A 20,914-nucleotide genomic window follows, 5' to 3' on the forward strand; every position below is an offset into this window, starting at 1 on the left:
TCCTCCCTTAGTTATGCTGCAATAGACGTAGGCTGCCGGGGATTCCCATGATGCATTGAGTTTTTCCTTTCCAGTCACCTTTCTCACTCACTATGTATTAATAGACCTCTCTGCATCGAATCATATCTGTTATTAATCTCTGTCTCTCTTCCACAGCATGTCTTTATCCTGTCCTCCTTCTCTCACCCCAACCGGTCCCAGCAGATGGCCGCCCCTCCCTGAGCCTGGTTCTGCCGGTTTCTTCCTGTTAAAAGGGAGTTTTTCCTTCCCACTGTCGCCAAAGTGCTTGCTCATAGGGGGTCATATGATTGTTGGGTTTTTCTCTGTATTTATTATTGTGCGATCTACTGTACAATATTAAGCGCCTTGAGGCGACTTTTGTTGTGATTTGGCGCTATATAAATAAAATTGAATTGAATTGAATTAAATGTCAGCATGAATCATGGTCCAACTTACATGAAACTGTCAGTCTGAAGGCATCACTCCATCCTGTTAAGAGATAGTCACTGCTACCCCGACATCTGTAGTCTCCACTGTGGGACACTGAAACTCTGCTGATCCTGTATTCACTGGATGTTGGAGGGCTGTTTGTGTTGGGTGCTGTCCATTCATATTTCCACACCTTTCCTTCACCTCCCTGAATCTCACATCTGAGAGTGATTGTCTCACCAGTGAATATCTGAGACCAGCTGTGCTGCAGTTTTACTGTGATCCTGTTATGAACTGAGAAAGAAAAACATCCAACAGCAGCTTTTCATCATAACTATGTGAATTATTTGTTGTGCAGGAATCTTTAAAAATAGCTCAAATACAATAAAAAAAATAAAAGAAACTACTAGTAATAATAATAATAACATAAAAAATGTTTTATTTCAAGTGAAATGTTCAATCTCACCAGTTTCCTGAACTGTGACTGAGTCACTTTCTGTCATTATGATATTTTTCCCTTCAGCCCTACAGGTGTAGTTTCCTCCTTCAGACACAGAGATCACTCTGCCTGATTCATCAGTTATTATGGACTTTTCTTCAGATGACGTTTGTCTGAACCACTCATATTCTAAGTCAGCAGATTCCTTCACATCACAGGTCAGTGTCACACTGCCCCCTGCTGGTATGGTTGTGCTGTCTGCTGTCAGAGTGGCCTTGTCATGTACTGTAAGTTAGAAATATAGAAAGAAAACAAATCCCCCCAGAACAAGAGAACTATTGTCACTGCAGGTTTGATGAGAATTTTAAAAAGGCCATAATGTTTTACCAGATTTGTAGTTCTGCATCTGTTCACCACCACAGTGGATCGTAAATCAAATAATCAATATGTGACTGAAGTGCAGACTTTCAGCTTTTATCAGGGGGTTTTACAAAAAAACCCATTAAAGTCAATCAACTGTTTAAGAATAACAGCCATTTCTATCCACAGGGCTCCATTTTAAGATGTTTAAAATTAATGAAACAACAGACTGACCATCAGTCTGTGTCCAGGTGAGAGCTGCTCTCTTGTTATTTCAGGACAAATGAAGCAAACATAATATCTGAAGTTGATTCAAAGTGTTGAATTTGTATTTTATAGCTTTTTACTGTAATTTTAAATATGAAGCCCAAAAAGATATTAATGCAAGTGAGGGAGGCCATCATCACACTGCTACATCACAGACTCATTCAAATCTGATTCACTTGCTGAGCTCATCTCTGTTCCTCCTGGATCTTCATCCATCCTCGTGTCTCTGACCACTCGGCCACACTCACTCGCCTCAGCTCTCGCTCTTCCGTCCTGCCTGTAACCCAAATCTATTCTAACTCAGCCTGTTCTTTACTTCCCTCACATCAGAAAGACTCTGAGAGAGCTGGAGGCTCTCCACCCGTGGATAATCAGCCCTCACATTTATCTCAGTCACCTGTTTGTCTCAGCTACTCGTATCTGTGGAAATAAACTCTTGATAATTTTGTAAACTCTTGTTTGTGTTCTTTGTCTAAATTTTGGTTCAGCTGTGGCAAAAATGTAAACATGAAGATTAATTTAGAGTGATACTGTCATGGGTTGCTGTGCAGCAGGCACGTTAGGACCCAATATGCAGGATGTGGAAGCAGAACTAAACTCAAAACAGCTTTACTGATGAAACTTCACATGAAAACAGAGACACAAAGACACAAACTTGACCCAGACAAAAGGTAAACAAACATGAAGATGAAACTGACTAAGCACAGGAGACACAGGACACACAGACTAGACTCAGGGAACACAGGAGGATGGGAAACAACCTTGAAAAATAAATAAAAATGATAACAATACACACAGAATGTGAATGAAAACACAACCCAAGACAAAGTCTAATATTAGATCAACTCAAAACTGTAAAACTACAACAAACCATGTGAAACATAATATCAAACAGAAACTGAGAGTTCAAAACTGAAAACTCTTGGTCCCAAACCCAGGATCATGACAGATACAGACCGATAATATTAAGATTTTATAAACGAGAAGAAAAGAAAAAAAAGAAGCAAAATCTTACCTTCTGCATTTCCATAGTAGAGTGTACTTAGCCCTAAAATCGAGATTGAAACATCATCAAACTCATTAAAAAAGGTGAATTTTCAGTTCATGTTGATCCTCAAATCATTTTCTGAGCTCATAAACTATAAACTGTAAGTGTAAAACTGCAGTGTATCCCACACAATGTTAAACAGACACAAGTCAGAACCAATCAAATTCTAAGACAAACTTTTTCACTTCTTCATGAAATTTACACAAATGAAAATCAGTTTCTTTAATCAATAACATGCAAACAGAGAAAGTCAGTGATGTACTTACAGAGTAACTCCAGCATGCAGAGCAAAGAGCGCTTCATCCTCACATCCAGCTCTGCTGCTCTCTGATGCAGCTAATCTTTAACTGTTTTACTTCAAACTAAAAATTAAGCAGAAGAAAGAGATGTAGTTCTTTATATAGATAAGAGTGTGACAGTGTGTGTGCAACATGATATTCAACCTTTAAAATGATCCAAGGAGTTAGCTAACATAATGGTTACACGATCTCTCTCTCTTATTTTGATGGTGCGACGTAAAAAACAATTGAAGTTCAAGCTCTGAGTGAAACGGCGTTAACCACCTCATACACTGAGACGGTCCTAAAATGGTTCCTTTAGTCGGTAACATTCAAACAGAAAGAGTCCCCAGATAGCAAAGTGAGTCCGAACCGGATCCGCCCCAGAGTCACTTTGTAATCTGGGTCAGTGATGTACTGACAGAATAACTCGAGCACGCAAAGAGCGCTTCATCCTCACATCCAGCTCTGCTGCTCTGTGATGCACTGATAATTTTTAAGCGAAGAAGAAGAAAGACGCTGTAATACATATAAGACTGTAGCTTCTTCCTCGAACTGGCCTCTCTGTGTTTTCACTCCAGCCTCCAACAGCAGCTCCAACAGCACCTATGACGTATTTACATTCCCTGCCCACTGAAAACAGATGCGCGTTTCTCGTGTTGTTCTCCTTCGACTTTCTATAATAAGACCATAAAACCTGCTCTTTTACTTTAAGGCAACAATTTTCTTCAACCTCTTTCTTCTTGAAAAACTCTGATTTTTTTTTTTTTTCCGTATCCTGTATATCGACATCTGGGAATATTTCTCCGCTGCCAGGTTTTTGGACTCAGTGGCTGGAAGTCAGCGTCAGGTTTCACTGTGACGGTTGAACAAACTTGTTTTAATCTCACTTGTCCAAAGGATGAACTCCCAGAATTAGGCTTCTTTTTATGTCCTGCTTTAAAACAACAGTGCTCTGTGACGCTTGTTGTTACATCCTGTGAGGCTGTGGGAGTGTGTGGGCGTGGTGTTGTCCTCTCCCTCTTCTCCTCCTTCTTTCTTGCCCCCCTCCTTGGCTGTATCCTGTCATGATCGGAGGCAATAAGACGCAGCGTTCTCAAGCACAAACCGCTTTTATTGAATTGTAGCAGCAGCGTACGTGCCTACATCAATTCCGGAAGCAAACATATATAAAACAGTATTCTAGCGACCTCTAGTGGCTGCCCCCATGGTAGCCTTACTAGAACAACATAAACAGATTTCACAACATCTCCCCCTTTAACAAAAGTACTTTCAACATAAAACAGTGTTGTCAGGACGCAGGACATCACAGGGGTAGACTACCCTCAGTCCTGATAAGGGATTATTCTGCCCTTAGAACATAGAAAGGAGATAGGTCTCAGTCTCTGAATCTGAGAGGTACTTTAATCTCCCGCCCCCTGGAAGTCACTCTCACAGGTGTGGTAGGGCGGAGAGGAGACCCCGGGGCAGGGACTGGCAATGCCTGCCTTACTGGTGGTTCCTGGGAAGCAACCGCCACTTTAGTTGGAGTAGTCGGTGTAGCTGGAACAGTGCTCTGCTGCGGCTCCTCAGGATCAGCGGTGCCTGGGACAGGCTGAAGGTGTCGTCTGTTGCGGCGAGTCACGTTCCCATTCGCCATCTCCACCAAATAGGATCTCGGCTCTTTAGACTTACTGATGACCTTGGCTGGAGTCGTCCACCCCTTTTCCCCGTCCAGCTTCACTACAACATCCTGGCCTGGGAGAAGCTCAGGAAGTGGACGAGCTGAATGTCTGCGGTTGTAGAAGAATCTGTAAGAGTTCTTAGCTGCAGCATCCCTTTGGCACACCGTGTCCCTATTGACTGGACTGGGCAGCAATGTCTGTTCGAGTACTGGGACGGTGGTGCGGATTTGACGTCCTGTCATAAGTTGAGCTGGGCTTGCACCGGTTGCTGCAATTGGTGTAGAGCGGTAACTCATTAAGGCTAAGCAGGGGTCAGGCTGTTTGAGAATGAACTTGGCTGTTTGGACAGCTCTTTCAGCAGCTCCATTTGACTGGGGGTAATGAGGGCTCGACGTAGTGTGGGTGAAGCCATAACTCAGTTTGAAGTCTTGGAACTCCGATGACGTGAACTGCGTCCCATTATCACTGACCAGTTCTAATGGGATGCCCCATCTAACGAACATATGTTTGAGCTTGTTAATGACCTGTCTGCTTGTTGTTGTAGTGAGGGAAGCAATCTCAATGTCTCTTGAAAAATAGTCAACAACGACAAGAAAGTTCTTACCCTCGAGCTCGCACAGATCAGCTGCAATCTTTTGCCAGGGGCCATTGGGCAAAGGAGTAGTCACAAGGGGTTCCCGTCGCTGTGTAGGCTTGTGCTCTCTACAAAAGATGCATGACCTCACCTTGTGTGTTATTTGAAGTCCAATGTTGGGCCACCACACTGTTGATCTTGCGCGCTCCCTACATTTAGTTAGTCCTTGGTGGCCTTCATGTAATTGGTCAAGGACACTGGGTCTGAGTGCTGTAGGAATTACGATGCGATCGTGGTAGAGCACTAGACCATCTGATTCTGAAAGGTGGCTTCTGGCTGCATAAAAACCTTGCAGTGGTGAGTTCTTTGCCATTCTCCGAGGCCACCCTTGTCTGATGAAGATGATTGCTTTTTGAAGCTCTGGGTCCCTCTGTGTAGCTCTACGAATTTCCTCCAACTTATGTGACTTGATAGGTTTGCTTGTCACTACGTTGCTCACATATGCTTTGACCTGGCTGTCTGTCTCGGACGGGTAGCATCCGTGCAGTGGATGTCTGGAGAGTGCGTCTGCCACCACTAACTGTTTACCGGGAACATGCTCAGCAGTGACATTGAATCGCATCAGCCGCATCAGCAGTCTCTGACATCTCAGTGGCGTTTTATCAAGGTCGTATGAGTTGATCAAAGGCACCAAGGGCTTATGGTCAGTTTGTAGGCGTACCTGACCCATGCCTTGGATGTAGCGGGCAAAACGTTCACAGGCCCAGACAGATGCTAAACACTCTTTTTCGATCTGCGAATATCTTTTCTCTGCGTCTGTGAGCGTGCGAGAACAAAAAGCAACAGGCCGTAACTCCCCCTCATGGTCCTGTAACAGTGCAGCACCCAGACCATAGCTGCTGGCGTCCGCACTGACAACTGTTGGTCGGCCTGCATCATAATAACAAAGTGCTGGTGCAGCCACGAGCATTGCTTTCGCTTTGTTGAATGCTTGCTCCTGAGGCTCGCCCCACACCCATATAGTCTCTTTCTTGAGAAGATTTGAGAGGGGGTGCAGCACCGTGGACAGGCCCGGCAGGAATTTTCCAACATAGTTTATTAATCCGAGTACCTGCCTGAGTTGTTCTACATTGGTGGGGCTGGGCATCCTAGCAATAGCCTCCACCTTGCCATCATCAGGTTTCACACCATCCGCACTGATGATGTGACCGAAGAACTGTAGTTCATTCTTTCCGAAGTGGCACTTGGACCTGTTAAGCTTAAGGCCTGATGCTTTGATTGTCTGTAATACTGCATCTAAGCGTCGGTCATGCTCCTCTTTGTTAGCCCCGAAAACCAGTATGTCATCCATCACGACGACAGTCCCCTCTAGGCCCTTGAGCAAGGTGCTCATGAGCCGCTGGAAGATCTCGGGTGCTGAAGTTATGCCAAATGGCAGGCGTCTGAAGCAAAACCTGCCCATGGGAGTTATGAACGTGGTTAGTTTTTGGCAGCTGGGTTCCAGTGGTATTTGCCAGAACCCACTGGAGGCATCCAAAGTGGAGAAAACTTTAGCCCCTGCTAACTTGGGAGTTATGTCATCCAATGTGGGCAAGATGTACCGTTCACGCTTTACTCCCTTATTCAGACGTTTTAAGTCCACACACACTCTGACCTCATCCTTGTTGCGCTTTGGAGCAGGCACCATTGGTGCACACCAGTCTGTTGGCTCGGTGACTTCCTCAATGATGCCAAGTTTGAGCATGCGCTTTATTTCCTTTTCCACCTTTGGGAGGAGAGGAAAAGGCACCCGGCGTGGGGTGGTTACACTGTACGGCACTGCATCTTCGGTCAGCTCAATTTTTACAGGTTCACAGTTCAGCAGGCCAATTTCTCCAAACACATCCTCTGTTAAGTCACTACTGATTTTGTTAACTCTAGCAACTAGTCCCATGCGCTTCGCCACTGTCTTTCCCAGTAGGTTACTAGCGTACCGCCCTTTTATAACTGTAATCGAGTACTGGTACTTTTGGCCTTTGTACACCGTAGTAGCAAGGAATTTACCCATGCACTTGACTTTTCCACCAGGGCTGTACACAGTTGGCTTACACTGGATAAGTTTGGGTCTCTGTTGTAGCTTATTAAAGGTCGTTTCTGTCATAACAGTGGTGTCTGCGCCTGTATCAATTTTGAAATCAACTGGACTGCCATTTACTAGTAGCTCAATGTCCCAGTCGGCATCTGAGCCTGACTCCCCAATGACTGTAGTTTTTGGCTCAGTTACTGCTCCCAGGAAAAGCTCCCCTATGAAGAATGAATCCTCATCTGAATCCTCTACAGCCTCAGCCCTGACCTCTTTTAGCATTTTGGTTTTGCATACAATTTCAAAGTGTCCCAGCTTGTTGCACTTTCTGCATCTTTTATTGCGGGCTGGGCAGTTTTCTCTTTTGTCATGCACCCTGTTGCATCTTTGGCACTTTGGTTTACTCTCACTATGTTGTTGCTCACGTACCTGACGAGGTTGGTAGTAACTCCTTCTCATGCTGTTATAATGCCTCTGTTTCACCTCATTCACAGTGCTTTCCACTCGCTCCGCACTTTGCTGTTTGACTTGTTCACTCTGGCGTGCCAGTTGAATGGCTCTATCCAGAGTTAGGTCCCCCTCCAGCTGCAGTTTTTGTGAAACATCTTTGTCAATTAATCCAATGACGATACGGTCCCGGATCTGCTCGTCTTTACTGCCGCCGAACTCGCAGTGCTGCGCGAGCTCGTACAGGCTCCGCACGAAAGCCTCGACCGTCTCCCCGGCCCTCTGGCTCCGTTTGTGAAAACAGGCGCGGTCGTGGATAACGTTTCTCTTTGGGACGAAGTGCTCATCGAACTTCTGTAAAACCAGATCGTACTCAAACTGTGGACTTGGCCTGGCCTCTGTAGCAGCAGGAAACACAAATGAGCCATATATTGGTTCAGCATCTCTCCCCATGGAGTAAAGGAGCGAGTTCACCTGCACTTCGCCGCTCTCCAGCGCTAGCTTGGACGCCACTCGAAAACGGGAGAATCTCTGCCGCCATATCGGCCACTCCGCCGGCTGTGTAAAGTCGAACGGCTCCGGAGGTCCAAATTTAGCCATTTCTCCGTGTAACTCGGCGTGAAGTCCTCAATTCTGACACCATGTCATGATCGGAGGCAATAAGACGCAGCGTTCTCAAGCACAAACCGCTTTTATTGAATTGTAGCAGCAGCGTACGTGCCTACATCAATTCCGGAAGCAAACATATATAAAACAGTATTCTAGCGACCTCTAGTGGCTGCCCCCATGGTAGCCTTACTAGAACAACATAAACAGATTTCACAACATATCCCAATTCAGGGTCTGCAGCCTTAAAGTACGCAGCCTCAACGGTCCTCAAGGGCCGCGTACTCAAAGACCGCTAAGGCCGGAAGTGCGAGGCTTGTGAAATGGGACGGTCTAGCCTCCGTCGCGCTGCCCAGGTTGCCTAGCAACCATGATAGCTGGAAACGTGTGGTTGACAGAAATGAAGGAGAACATATTTTGTTCATTTGTTTGTTTGTTTCTACACGAGCTTTGTGTGATTTAATAAGTATCTGAGACTGAGACCACAGGACTGTAAAACGTGATTGTTGGCCTTCATATCTGTACTGAACAGTCATTTTAAGATTAGCTAGTAAATAACAATTAGTTAATGTTGTTCATGAGACTAAAGTCAGTGTAAATATGATATGGTCAATATTATAGTTATTATATTAATCATTATAAGTTATTACAGCAGTGAGTTTGAAGTCTCAAATCAAATCACTTCTATTGTCACGTCACATGTGCAGGTACACTGGTACAGCACATGTGAGTGAAATTCATGTGAGTGAACGCCGTGTCAAATACTGAGCTTCAGTAAAGATTCAAGTTGCAGTTATTTATATTTTCTATCACCTTAAATCTTCACTCAAAGACACGCATCTTTGACAGTGCATATATAAATGTATCACATATAAGAGACAAATGTTGTTCCTTCAGTATGTTGGCATTACTAAATTTGGCTCAATGCTTACATATATGTGTAAAAAGCAAATGTACGAGCTGTGATAACTGTTTCTGATAGAATGAAGATTAGACTGATATATGAAATATTCCTTTATTGAGTGAGAAAATCAGAGCATGTCATAACTGCTTTAAGTCATACAGAATAGATATCAGAGCTTTAAACAGGCCGACTTCTGCTAAATGGGTCAAACTGGGCAGAAACTATACAAACACATAACATCCTTATAGAATATGATGTAACACTATAGATCAACTTACCTCAGAATATATAAAGCATATAAACAATTACAGCAATATGATGCAACAAACACAGCAGTACTACTAATCCAAAATACTCAAAGCTTCATAGAACTGAAACAAACATTTATTTTTAGGTCCATTCTGCTGCTGATACACACTTTATGTTTCTGAATATTAAACTTGTCTCTGCCTTTCATAGTGTGTAACTTGAAGGCCCTGAGTACTTTCTCCCACACTGAAAACACTGGGATGATAACATTATTTGAACATTACCTAATAAGACTGGTTCAGGACAGACAATTAGTTATGTTAAACTTTTCTAGCAGTCCTTCACAAACAGGGAACAGTCTGTCTATTCTCTCCATCTGTCAGCTGCTGCTGGCTCTTCCTCCTCCTCTTCCTCACACACTGCTGAGTTTGTCCTGGTGGATCGTCAGGGGTGCAAAGCCTCACAGATGATGTGCAGCAGTGGGTCCCTCAGTCTGTCCTCACTCTGGACACTTGCAGTTGTCACACATGGAAATCAAATGTGTGATAAGCTGCAGGATTCAAACACAAGTGTAACTTATAAATACATGTTCATACTTTTATTCCACAATCAGAGAGAAAGAAACAGAGAGAGAGTGCAGGACAGACAGACAGGTGACAGTCTCAGGTGTATACACTGCTACAAAACAGCACAAGAGAAGGAGGATTTAGTGTTTGTGTTATTACGAGTGCTAAACAAGAAGAGTTCCCAGATGGTCCAGTGGACACGTGTGACTCCTGTGATTAAAGCATCTTTCTTTCAGCTTAACGAGTGAACCGTCAGCTCGTTCAAACACACGTTAAAGTCAGTATGTATGGCACATGTGACATGTGCCCCAAAGAACCATCAAGAAATGGTTCTTTGAGGCACCTTTAATGGTTCTTCAAAGAACCACTGAAAGAAATGGTTCTTTAAAGAACCATTTTTCAAAAGGTCCTTCAAATGGTCCTTTAAAAAACCATTTTAAAGAACCTTTTTTGAAATGGTTCTTTAAAGAACCATTTTAAATCTTTCAAAATAAAATGTATCATAAATTGAATTTGAGTAGGGTAAAATAAACACGAGCACAGCATAGACATATATTAATGGTTTATTGCCATTTCGTAATATACCAAAAGACAAAAAGGCATTTTAACCCTCAGCACAACATCACTACTAATACATGTCACATATTAGTCATTTAAACAGTAATAATTAAAAAATTTTACTATACTATAAATAAATATACATAAATACTATATTTATAGATAACAACAATTAATACATGTATTGTTTAATTAATAAAACATCAGAAAGTGATAAAAACACATTAGAAATAGCAATAGCTTCATAACAGACCAATAAATCAACACATTGTCATCAGCAGATGTTTGCATGTTCAGTAAAAATATTTCAACAACAAGTTTTTGATCAAAATTATCAATGAACTTCAGCCTTACCTTATGTAAGGTAAGTTTCATGTTGGACTCCTGGTTCTTTGTTAGTCCAGTTTAGGATAATGTCTCTGACGTATGTATCATATCAAATATATGTCATATCAAAACAACGCCACACCTGCAGTTGTTTCAGTTTTTCACAGGTGTTTCCTGTCAGCTGGTCAACCTCACTCAGGCGGGCATCCATATCAGCCAACCAAACGACAAGCTGCTCCCTTTGTGCTTCAAATCCCTCCATCTCTGAGACAAGGAGCTGAGAGAGAGAAAACAAGGGTCAATTATAAAGAAGAGAGAAAAGTGAAACCCTCCTCAGAAGGTCTGACTCACATACCTGCAGTCGACCTGTGATGGACTCCAGTTTGGCGTTCACATCATCCCTCGCTGTTGCCAGCAGCCGAGTCTGCAGGGTGCCCTGGAAGAGCCGAGTTAATGTAGACTCCTCCTGGTCAGGCTCTCCAGCTGGATGAGCCGAGGTCTCCCCTCTCGCCGCCGCCTCTGAACACACAAACACAAATTGCATGTGAAGCAGGAGGTGCAGATTTTTTTGCTATTCTTTTCTAAATCCAGGCTTGATAACGTGGAGGTATTTGGAAAACTTTTTTGGCCAGCGGACGACTGTTGTCTCGCAGAAAGTCAAATCAAATGTATGCGATACACAATTAATTCACAAGAACACATTATAAAAAACAAGTCCAGTTCTTCCCTGATTTCAACTGAATTCTGCATCAAAACAGGGAAAACAGAATTAAAACGAGTGTTTGCAGCAAATGTGAGCACAAAGCCTCACTTTGTACAAGCCTGCTATTAAAGTTCTCCTCTATGCAGACAACGTTCCTGTTTTCAAGGCACAACTTGGATCTGTTGTACAAATCTTATGGATACACACTAAAGGAAACAGTAGTGTGCACGACTCCAGATTCTGATCCCTCATCCTAATATGGTCCCAAAAGGCTCACAAAAACCCACATAGCAATAGCAATAAAGCAAATGTTGAGTCCATAAACCAATGGCTGACATGGGTTTTATCATAAGGGTGATAAATATACAACATATGTTCTTAAGACTAAAAGTATAATACAGATTTTAGTCTTAGAGATTTGATGTTCATTTACCTGCAGGTGCGCTATACGTGCCTGCTCCGTGGTTTTCCACAACGTTTTGCAAATCACTACTTAATACAGGGAGTAGGTGAACTAAAACAAGTCATCTTTCTTTGTGAGAGGACAATATTAATGAAACAAACCTCAATGACATCATAGAGATCCCTAAAGATGCTCCTGCTGCTTTTCTTCCTCCTCATCCTAAGCTTCCTTCTCCTTGTCCTCGACTTCCATCCAATTGTAATTCAATCTAAGTGTGTTTCTCCCGCTCCTCTTCCTCATTTTGTTGGAGCTGTGAAAAGAATTAGTCAATCAATCAATCAATCAATCAATCAATCTTTATTTATAAAGCACTTTTCATACAAAAAAAAAAAAACTGTAGCACAAAGTGCTTTACATGGTTAAAAGCAGCCCACCCCACCCTCCCACTCACTCCCCACACTGTCATTAACAGAAACGATCATGAATACACACATTCTCTCTCTCCCCCCCCCCCCCCCACACACACACACACACTCTCACACACACACACACACATACACACACACACTTAAAAGAATAATATTAAGCTGGGTACGCATTAGCCAAGTGACGAAACACTATCACAGGAAGCCGTCTGCACCGGGAGCCAGTCACAGACCGCAGCCTCCAGGCTGGGCACGCAGCAGGAGGGAGGCAAACAAGCCCCCCAGCCAGGCTGAGAAGACCCACAGAGCCCCAGCAGCAACAGTCGATCACAGCCCCGGTGCAGAGAGCCCCCTCCGAGGAAACACTGGAGATATGACCTAATAAGAATATAAACAGGATAAAGAGATAAAATAAATAAGAGTGGGATACAATATAAATATAAGTATAAACAGAGTAAGAAGATAAAAAATGAATAAGAATAAAATCAATAAATATTAGGTAAAAACTAAATTAATAATATAAATAGAATAACAGGTTAGAATAAATAAGCATAAAATAAATAAACGTTAGTTAAAAGCTAAATTAAAAAGGTGGGTCTTGAGCCTGTTCTTAAAAACATGTACGTTCTCTGCGGCCCTGAGCTCCTCCGGCAGGCTGTTCCACAGACGAGGACCATACCACTGAAAAGCTGCCTCTCCGTGAGTATGTGTCCTGACTTTAGGGACAATCAAAGGCCAGTACCAGAGGACCTCAGGGTCCGCGAGGGTTCATACGGTAAAAGCAGATCTGAAAGATAAGAAGGCCCAAGACCATTAAGACATTTAAAAACCAATAAAAGAACTTTAAAATCGATCCTGAAACACACGGGGAGCCAATGCAGCGATTGTAAAACCGGTGTAATGTGGGCCCGCCCTCTGGTCTTCGTCAGCACACGAGCTGCAGAGTTTTGCAAAAGTTGCAAAGGTGAAATATTCTTTTTGGGGAGACCAGAGAGCAGGGCATTACAGTAATCAATGCGATTGGTAATAAAAGCATGCATCAGCATCTCCGTGTTGGCCCGAGAGAGAATAGGGCGGACTCTGGCTATATTTTTTAGATGATAGAATCCAATTTTGGTTACGTGTTTAATATGTGGGATAAAACCAAGCTCAGAGTCAAAAATAACACCCAAGTTTTTCACTTGTAGTGAAGGACATAGTGAAAATGCCTGTAATTTAGACAAGAGTTTCTCTCTCTGAGCCTCAGGACCGATGATTAAAACTTCAGTTTTGTCCTGGTTAAGCTGTAAAAAGTTTTCTGCCATCCAAGATTTTATATCTAGAATACAGTTAAAAAGAGCATCCATTGGTCTGGTGTCATCAGGAGACACGGAGATGTACAGCTGAGTGTCATCAGCGTAACTGTGGAAGTTCACTCCATGCCTCCTGATGACACTGCCAAGAGGGAGCATATACAAATTAAAAAGTACAGGGCCTAAGACCGACCCTTGGGGCACACCACATGTCATTTTATGGATCTTAGAGGAGCATGTATCCATACTCACCATAAAAGTTCTGTCTGAGAGATAGGAAGTGAACCAGTTGTGTACAGCACCAGAGAGGCCCACCATGTGTTTCAGTCTGTTTAAAAGAATAGCGTGGTCTACTGTATCAAAGGCTGCGCTTAGATCCAGTAGCACCAGGACTGAGAGCTTTTGGGAGTCCCAGTTACATCTAAGATCATTTAAAACCTTTAGGAGAGCGGTCTCTGTGCTGTGGTTCACCCTAAATCCAGACTGACCTCACCACTGCCATTTTAAAGGCAGCAGGGAACTGAAGAGAGCAATTCATCATGTATAAAAGCTCAGCTTCAAAAAATCCATAAAGTATTTTAAAAAGTAAAGAGGGGATTGGATCTAAAAGACATGTGGTGGGTCTCACTGTGGAGAAAACGTTCTTAAGGTTCTCAGCATTAACCAGGACAAAACTGTCCAGTGTCTCCTCGGGTACAATCGAGCCTTCAGATGTGTTTAAAATCATATCACGAGAAGATAAAATATCACATCTGATGGTGTTGATTTTTCCCCTGAAGTGGTCTGCAAACTGCTAGTGTAAGTCTTAATTAATTTGTGCAAACAAGAAAAATCTACAGCTTTTCGGTCAGAGGTGGTCATGTGATTTAAGCCGGGTAGAGTAGATTTATGTGTTGATGCCACCTGCTTCAGCTCTACGACTGGCTGCTGAGTGATATTTACACCCTGGCTGGATTACAAACTTTAACCACATGCTGAACTTTTGCCCAGCGTTGATACCTCTTGTTAGTATAATGACCTCTTCTTGGCTTAATGTATGATGGTGGATAAATGAAATGTACAAAGAAAATTTAACTATATTACAAAAGGACATCCATCCTGGTAACATCAAATGACCAGAGCATAACTTGTCAGCTAGTCCGAAAATAAGTTATACAGGAACAGTCAAAGACACACCTTCTCATGTGTCACATTTCTATTCATTCAAAACACTTATGCATAGCTTTATTTTATACAGCTCTTACAGAATTCAAAGTACAGGCTGATGTGAGTATTTAATGTACGGCTCAGCTCTACTGAATTTCAGAGTTTCTAGAGCAGACACAGAGCTCACATCACAACAGGCTTCAGGCGCCATTTTAGTGACTTTAACAATATTATAAATTTTAATATCGGTCTAGCTGACATTAGGTTATGTACACAGCACGCAATAGAACCACATATTTTAGAAGTCAAAGGTTCAAATTAGTTGGGAGCACCTTCACTTAATTATACCAGTGGTTTTCTTAGGAAAACAGTTCTGTATACCGATACTAAATTGTAGTGATGGCCCTCTTGAAGCTGACGCTCCGGAGCGTGTGTCGAAAAAAACAACACACTGGTTCAGATTCAGAAGCACTGTGTCGAGGCTTGCTTCGTTTGGCAAAAGTCACGTGACCAGTGACGTCCGAAGCTTCATTATGCACGTAACTGCTTCGGTACCTGATTCAAATGGAACGAAGTGAATCATTCACGGGATTTGTGGAGTGTTTTGATGGTGGCAGATAGCGAACCACTGATCATTCCACTGAGAGATTTGATTCTGTTGTGTGGGAGTATTTTGAGTTGATTTTGGTCGGGGGGTTTTCTAGCTTTGTGTTCTGGGTGTTTGCTCTTGTTTTGTGCGTGTTTATTTTATCTGAAAACGGGAAAAACTTAAAATGTCAAAAATCTGCTTTTCATAATATAAATATCATTAAATAACTTTAGAAAAACTTCCATTTGACTCGTAACATTTAATGTTATAAAAAGACATATTTTATTAAAAAAAAAAAAATCTTAAAATGTTAGTCTACAAAATGTGCAACAATTTAATATATTTGTTCTCTTTAGCTGATAGTTTGTGGAGCCATAACTGCATCTCTACCAGTTTTTCTGCACTCCAGCCTCTTCTGTTCCATGTGAAGGGATTTTCCTTAAGGCAGGAGAAATTATCTCCACGAAAAGGAACAGGTTCGGCCATCGGAACAAATTCTCTTCTTGAATAAAAATGAAAAAGGGTTTCCTTAAATGCATCATGTTTTGAATTTGCAAGTTCATAAGCATTTTCCCTTTCCATTTCACAATCAATTCTACTCCCAGGTCAAAAATATGTATAAGAAAATTTCCCTAATATAATATTATTTATAAATATACCCGTCTAGAGATTAACTGCATAAGTACATGGAGGCAGGACCTCACAGCAGAAGCATACTGCATAATGTGCATTATTATATGTATGTTATATGTAACGTGGTATTTTTCAATTATTGTATTTGCCAACATCAAGAAGTCACAAGCAAAGAAAGACTAAACCATGGTGCATTTTCAAACAAGGAAAGTTTACTGGTCAAAATTATTTATTAAACAAATAAACTACATTTTTTAACACCAAAAAATACGCGTTCAAAGCAACACAACAGCAGCCCAATATCAGACAGAATTCCACTCTGTAGAGTGAGCTATCATTATGAAGCAGTTGGTTTTATTTTGTGGATTCAAGCTGCTCTTCATATTTTTTGGACACAAGATGTCACCAGAGAGAACTGTGTTGAAAAGCTTCGAGTAATTAATTAACGAAAGACCAAGACAGACTTTTAATTCATTTGAAAGCCTGATGCTTAGCCTCGTCCACCCCAGCTGTAAAACTCAGAAACCAGTCTTACTTGTTATCATCTATCGTCCACCTGGGCCTTACACAGAGTTTCTCTCTGATTTCTCAGACTTTTTATCTGATTTAGTGCTCAGCTCAGATAAAATAATTATTGTGGGTGATTTTAACATCCATGTAGATGCTAAAAATGACAGCCTCAACATCGCATTTAATCTGTTATTAGACTCAATTGGCTTCTCTCAAAATGTAAAAGAACCCACCCACCACTTTAATCACACTCTAGATCTTGTTTTAACATATGGCATAGAAACTGAACATTTAACAGTGTTTCCTGAAAACCCTCTGCTGTCTGATCATTTCCTGATAACATTTACATTTACAATAATTGATTACACAGCAGTGGAGAGTAGACTTTATCAAAGTAGATGTCTTTCTGAAAGTGCTGTAACTAAGTTTAAGAATATAATCCACCCACTGTTATCATCTTCAATGCCCTGTACCAACATAGAGCAGAGCAGCTATCTGAACACTACTCCAACAAAGGTCGATTATCTTGTTAATAATTTTACCTCCTCACTACGTACGACTCTGGATACTGTAGCTCCTGTGAAAACTAAGGCCTCAAATCCAAAGTCCCTGACTCCGTGGTATAATTCTCAAACACGTAGCCTAAAGCAGATAACTCGTAAGCTGGAGAGGAAATGGCGTGTCACAAATTTAGAGGATCATCATTTAGCCTGGAGAAATAGTTTGCTGCTTTATAAGAAAGCCCTCCGCAAAGCCAGAACATCTTACTATTCGTCACTGATTGAAGAAAATAAGAACAACCCCAGGTTTCTCTTCAGCACTGTAGCCAGGCTGACAAAAAGTCAGAGCTCTACTGAGCCAACAATCCCTTTAACGCTAACTAGTAATGACTTCATGAACTTCTTCACAAATAAAATTTTTATCATTAGAGAAAAAATTACCAATAATCATCCCACAGATGTAATATTATCTACAGCTACTCTTAGTACCATCAATGTTAAGTTAGACTCTTTTTCTCCAATTGATCTTTCTGAGTTAACTTCAATAATTAATTCCTCCAAACCATCAACGTGTCTTTTAGACCCCATTCCTACAAAACTGCTCAAAGAAGTCCTGCCATTAATTAATTCTTCGATCTTAATTATGATCAACCTATCTCTAATAATCGGCTATGTACCACAGGCCTTCAAGGTGGCTGTAGTTAAACCTTTACTTAAAAAGCCATCTCTAGACCCAGCTGTCTTAGCTAATTATAGGCCAATCTCCAACCTTCCTTTCATATCAAAAATCCTTGAAAGAGTAGTTGTCAAACAGTTAACTGATCATCTGCAGAGGAATGGCTTATTTGAAGCGTTTCAGTCAGGTTTCAGAGCTCAGCACAGCACAGAAACAGCTTTAGTGAAGGTTACAAATGATCTTCTTATGGCCTCTGACAGTGGACTCATCTCTGTGCTTGTCCTGCTAGACCTCAGTGCTGCGTTCGATACTGTTGACCATAATATCCTATTAGAGCGATTAGAACATGCTGTAGGTATTACAGGTACTGCACTGCAGTGGTTTGTATCATATCTATCTAATAGACTCCAGTTTGTACATGTAAATGGAGAGTCCTCTTCAGACACTAAGGTCAATTATGGTGTTCCACAGGGTTCAGTGCTAGGACCAATTCTATTTACATTATACATGCTTCCCCTAGGCAGCATCATTAGAAGACATAGCATAAATTTTCACTGCTATGCAGATGACACGCAGCTCTATCTATCCATGAAGCCAGGTAACACACACCAATTAGTTAAACTGCAGGAATGTCTTAAAGACATAAAGACCTGGATGGCCGCTAACTTTCTGCTTCTTAATTCAGATAAAACTGAGGTTATTGTACTCGGCCCTGAGAATCTTAGAAATATGGTATCTAAGCAGATTCTTACTCTGGATGGCATTACCTTGGCCTCCAGTAACACTGTGAGAAACCTTGGAGTCATTTTTGACCAGGACATATCCTTCAATGCACATATTAAACAAATATGTAAGACTGCTTTCTTCCATTTGTGCAACATCTCTAAAATTAGAAATATCCTGTCTCAGAGTGATGCTGAAAAACTAGTTCATGCATTTATTACTTCCAGGCTGGACTACTGTAATTCACTATTATCAGGAAGTCCTAAAAACTCGCTGAGAAGCCTTCAGCTAATCCAAAATGCTGCAGCAAGAGTACTGACAGGGACTAGAAAGAGAGAGCATATTTCTCCTGTTTTGGCTTCCCTTCATTGGCTTCCTGTTAAATCCAGAATTGAATTCAAAATCCTGCTCCTCACATACAAGGTCTTAAATAATCAGGCCCCATCTTATCTTAATGACCTTGTAGTACCATATCACCCTATTAGAGCACTTCGCTCTTGCACTGCAGGCCTACTTGTTGTTCCTAGAGTATTTAAAAGTAGAATGGGAGGCAGAGCCTTCAGTTTTCAGGCCCCTCTTCTGTGGAACCAACTTCCAGTTTGGATTCGGGAGACAGACACTATCTCTACTTTCAAGATTAGGCTTAAAACTTTCCTTTTTGCTAAAGCATATAGTTAGGGCTGGACCAGGTGACCCTGAATCCTCCCTTAGTTATGCTGCAATAGACGTAGGCTGCCGGGGATTCCCATGATGCATTGAGTTTTTCCCTTCCAGTCACCTTTCTCACTCACTATGTGCTAATAGACCTCTGTGCATCGAATCATATCTGTTATTAATCTCTGTCTCTCTTCCACAGCATGTCTTTCATCCTGTTTTCCTTCTTTCACCCCAACCGGTCGCAGCAGATGGCCCCGCCCCTCCCTGAGCCTGGTTCTGCCGGAGGTTTCTTCCTGTTAAAAGGGAGTTTTTCCTTCCCACTGTCGCCAAAGTGCTTGCTCATAGGGGGTCATATGATTGTTGGGTTTTTCTCTGTATTTATTATTGTGCTATCTACTGTACAATATAAAGCGCCTTGAGGCGACTTTTGTTGTGATTTGGCGCTATATAAATAAAATTGAATTGAATTGAATTGAATAATGAACCGTTTTTCAATACAAGCTTCAGTGCTTCAGAAAGCTTCATTTGGCCATCACTACTAAATTGCGTTAACGTCAAAGGCTAACGTATCTAACATAGCTAAGCGTTACTGTTAGCACAGCATTAACAGCAAGCTACAATGACGAGTAACAAAAACAAAACAGTAAAAAGGTTTTAATGAAAATGTTTTACCTTTTCCAACAGTCCCAGAATCCACAGCTTCAAAGACCAGCAGGTACTCAAGACTGTTATCCGCTTCGTCACCGTCCGTGAGAAAGTGTTTTTCCCTTAGAAAGTTCAAGGCCCGCCGGTCGCGCAATCTGTCTGCGCATGCACATTCCAATAAATAAATATACACTTTAGGACCAGGGATAAAGGGATCAATAACAATTTAAAATTTATAATTTACAGTTTGATGATTTAAAGTCTCACACACAACTCGTCAAAAGGAAAGGGGGGCTGGCTGCTTCCAAATAGATTTCATTCATAATGTTGTAAATCCAAGCCCATTATGTATTCATGATTTGAATCCTGGGTTGTGCGAAATCCCAGAAATAAACCCTAGGGCCTAGGCCAGGGGTCTGCAACCTTTTACACCCAAAGAGCCATTTGGACCCGGTTTCCACGCAAAAGAAAACACTGGGAGCCGCAAATACTTTTTGACATCTAAAATGAAGATAACACTGTATATATTGTTTTTTATCTTTATGCTTTGTGTGAACAACTAAGGTGTGCTGCTTATGAAATCCATGAAGTGCTACAGAGAAAATTAAATTATATTTATGTAATCAACACATTTTGAACTCTTAAAGAAATATAACAAAAGGAAAGACACCCAGCTGAACTAAAATGATCCATGTAGCAAACAAAAACTGTTGTGAGCCGCCACCCTTATATCGCCTTTGGGCTGTTGGAGCCTTGACCTGACTCTTAAAAAATAATTTGAAAAAAGCACTATGCTGCTGAAAAATGAAAAATAGATATTTGCAAAATTCTGCCTAAATATGTATTTTACCCGGTTAATGCGTGCGGCGGGGCGTGGTTTGCAGCGCCGCTGCAGGGGAGGCGGACGCACCTGAGCGACACCCGCAATCACGCCTCGCTGCCTTTACGTCTGGACTATGTGTGCTGTTGTGTTGTTGGTGGTGTATGTCGGGCTGTGAGCTGAAAAGCTACAGCCGGCTGTATGCGTACAGCAACCGTGTGTGAAAAGTGGTCAATAAAGAGATGCTCAAAAGCATGCTCATGGAAACATCGTCGGGTCTGCCGTGATTTGTTTACAATGGGACTTCTGCTCCTGAACCTCTGCGCACAGAGTCCGCAAATCGGGGCTATACGAAGTCAGTTTACGCACGGTGTTTGTCTATAGTTCACGGTGGAGAACAGCTGCTGACATAAT

At 41.9% G+C, this 20,914-nt stretch overlaps 1 protein-coding gene and 1 long non-coding RNA gene across 3 annotated transcripts in view; both read right to left on the reverse strand.

Moving 5' to 3' along the window:
* The window catches only part of LOC109201621 (uncharacterized), a 65,438-nt gene that overhangs the window by 10,903 nt on the left and 33,621 nt on the right, over positions 1-20,914 (reverse strand). The gene's annotated exons all lie outside the window — the stretch shown is intronic.
* On the reverse strand, positions 9,832-19,772 carry LOC109201625 (uncharacterized). 2 transcript variants are annotated; one of them, XR_002061681.2, is made up of 5 exons: positions 19,708-19,772; positions 12,046-12,194; positions 11,134-11,297; positions 10,921-11,055; positions 9,832-9,877 (listed from the first exon to the last, which is right to left on the reverse strand). It is a non-coding gene; the product is annotated as an uncharacterized LOC109201625 (long non-coding RNA). The 2 variants fall into 2 exon arrangements; XR_002061680.2 differs by lacking the exon at positions 9,832-9,877 and having other exon boundaries at positions 10,697-11,055.

The sequence above is a fragment of the Oreochromis niloticus genome, unplaced genomic scaffold (genome assembly GCF_001858045.2).
Source record: "Oreochromis niloticus isolate F11D_XX unplaced genomic scaffold, O_niloticus_UMD_NMBU tig00001146_pilon, whole genome shotgun sequence".
In the NCBI taxonomy this organism is placed as follows: domain Eukaryota; kingdom Metazoa; phylum Chordata; class Actinopteri; order Cichliformes; family Cichlidae; genus Oreochromis; species Oreochromis niloticus.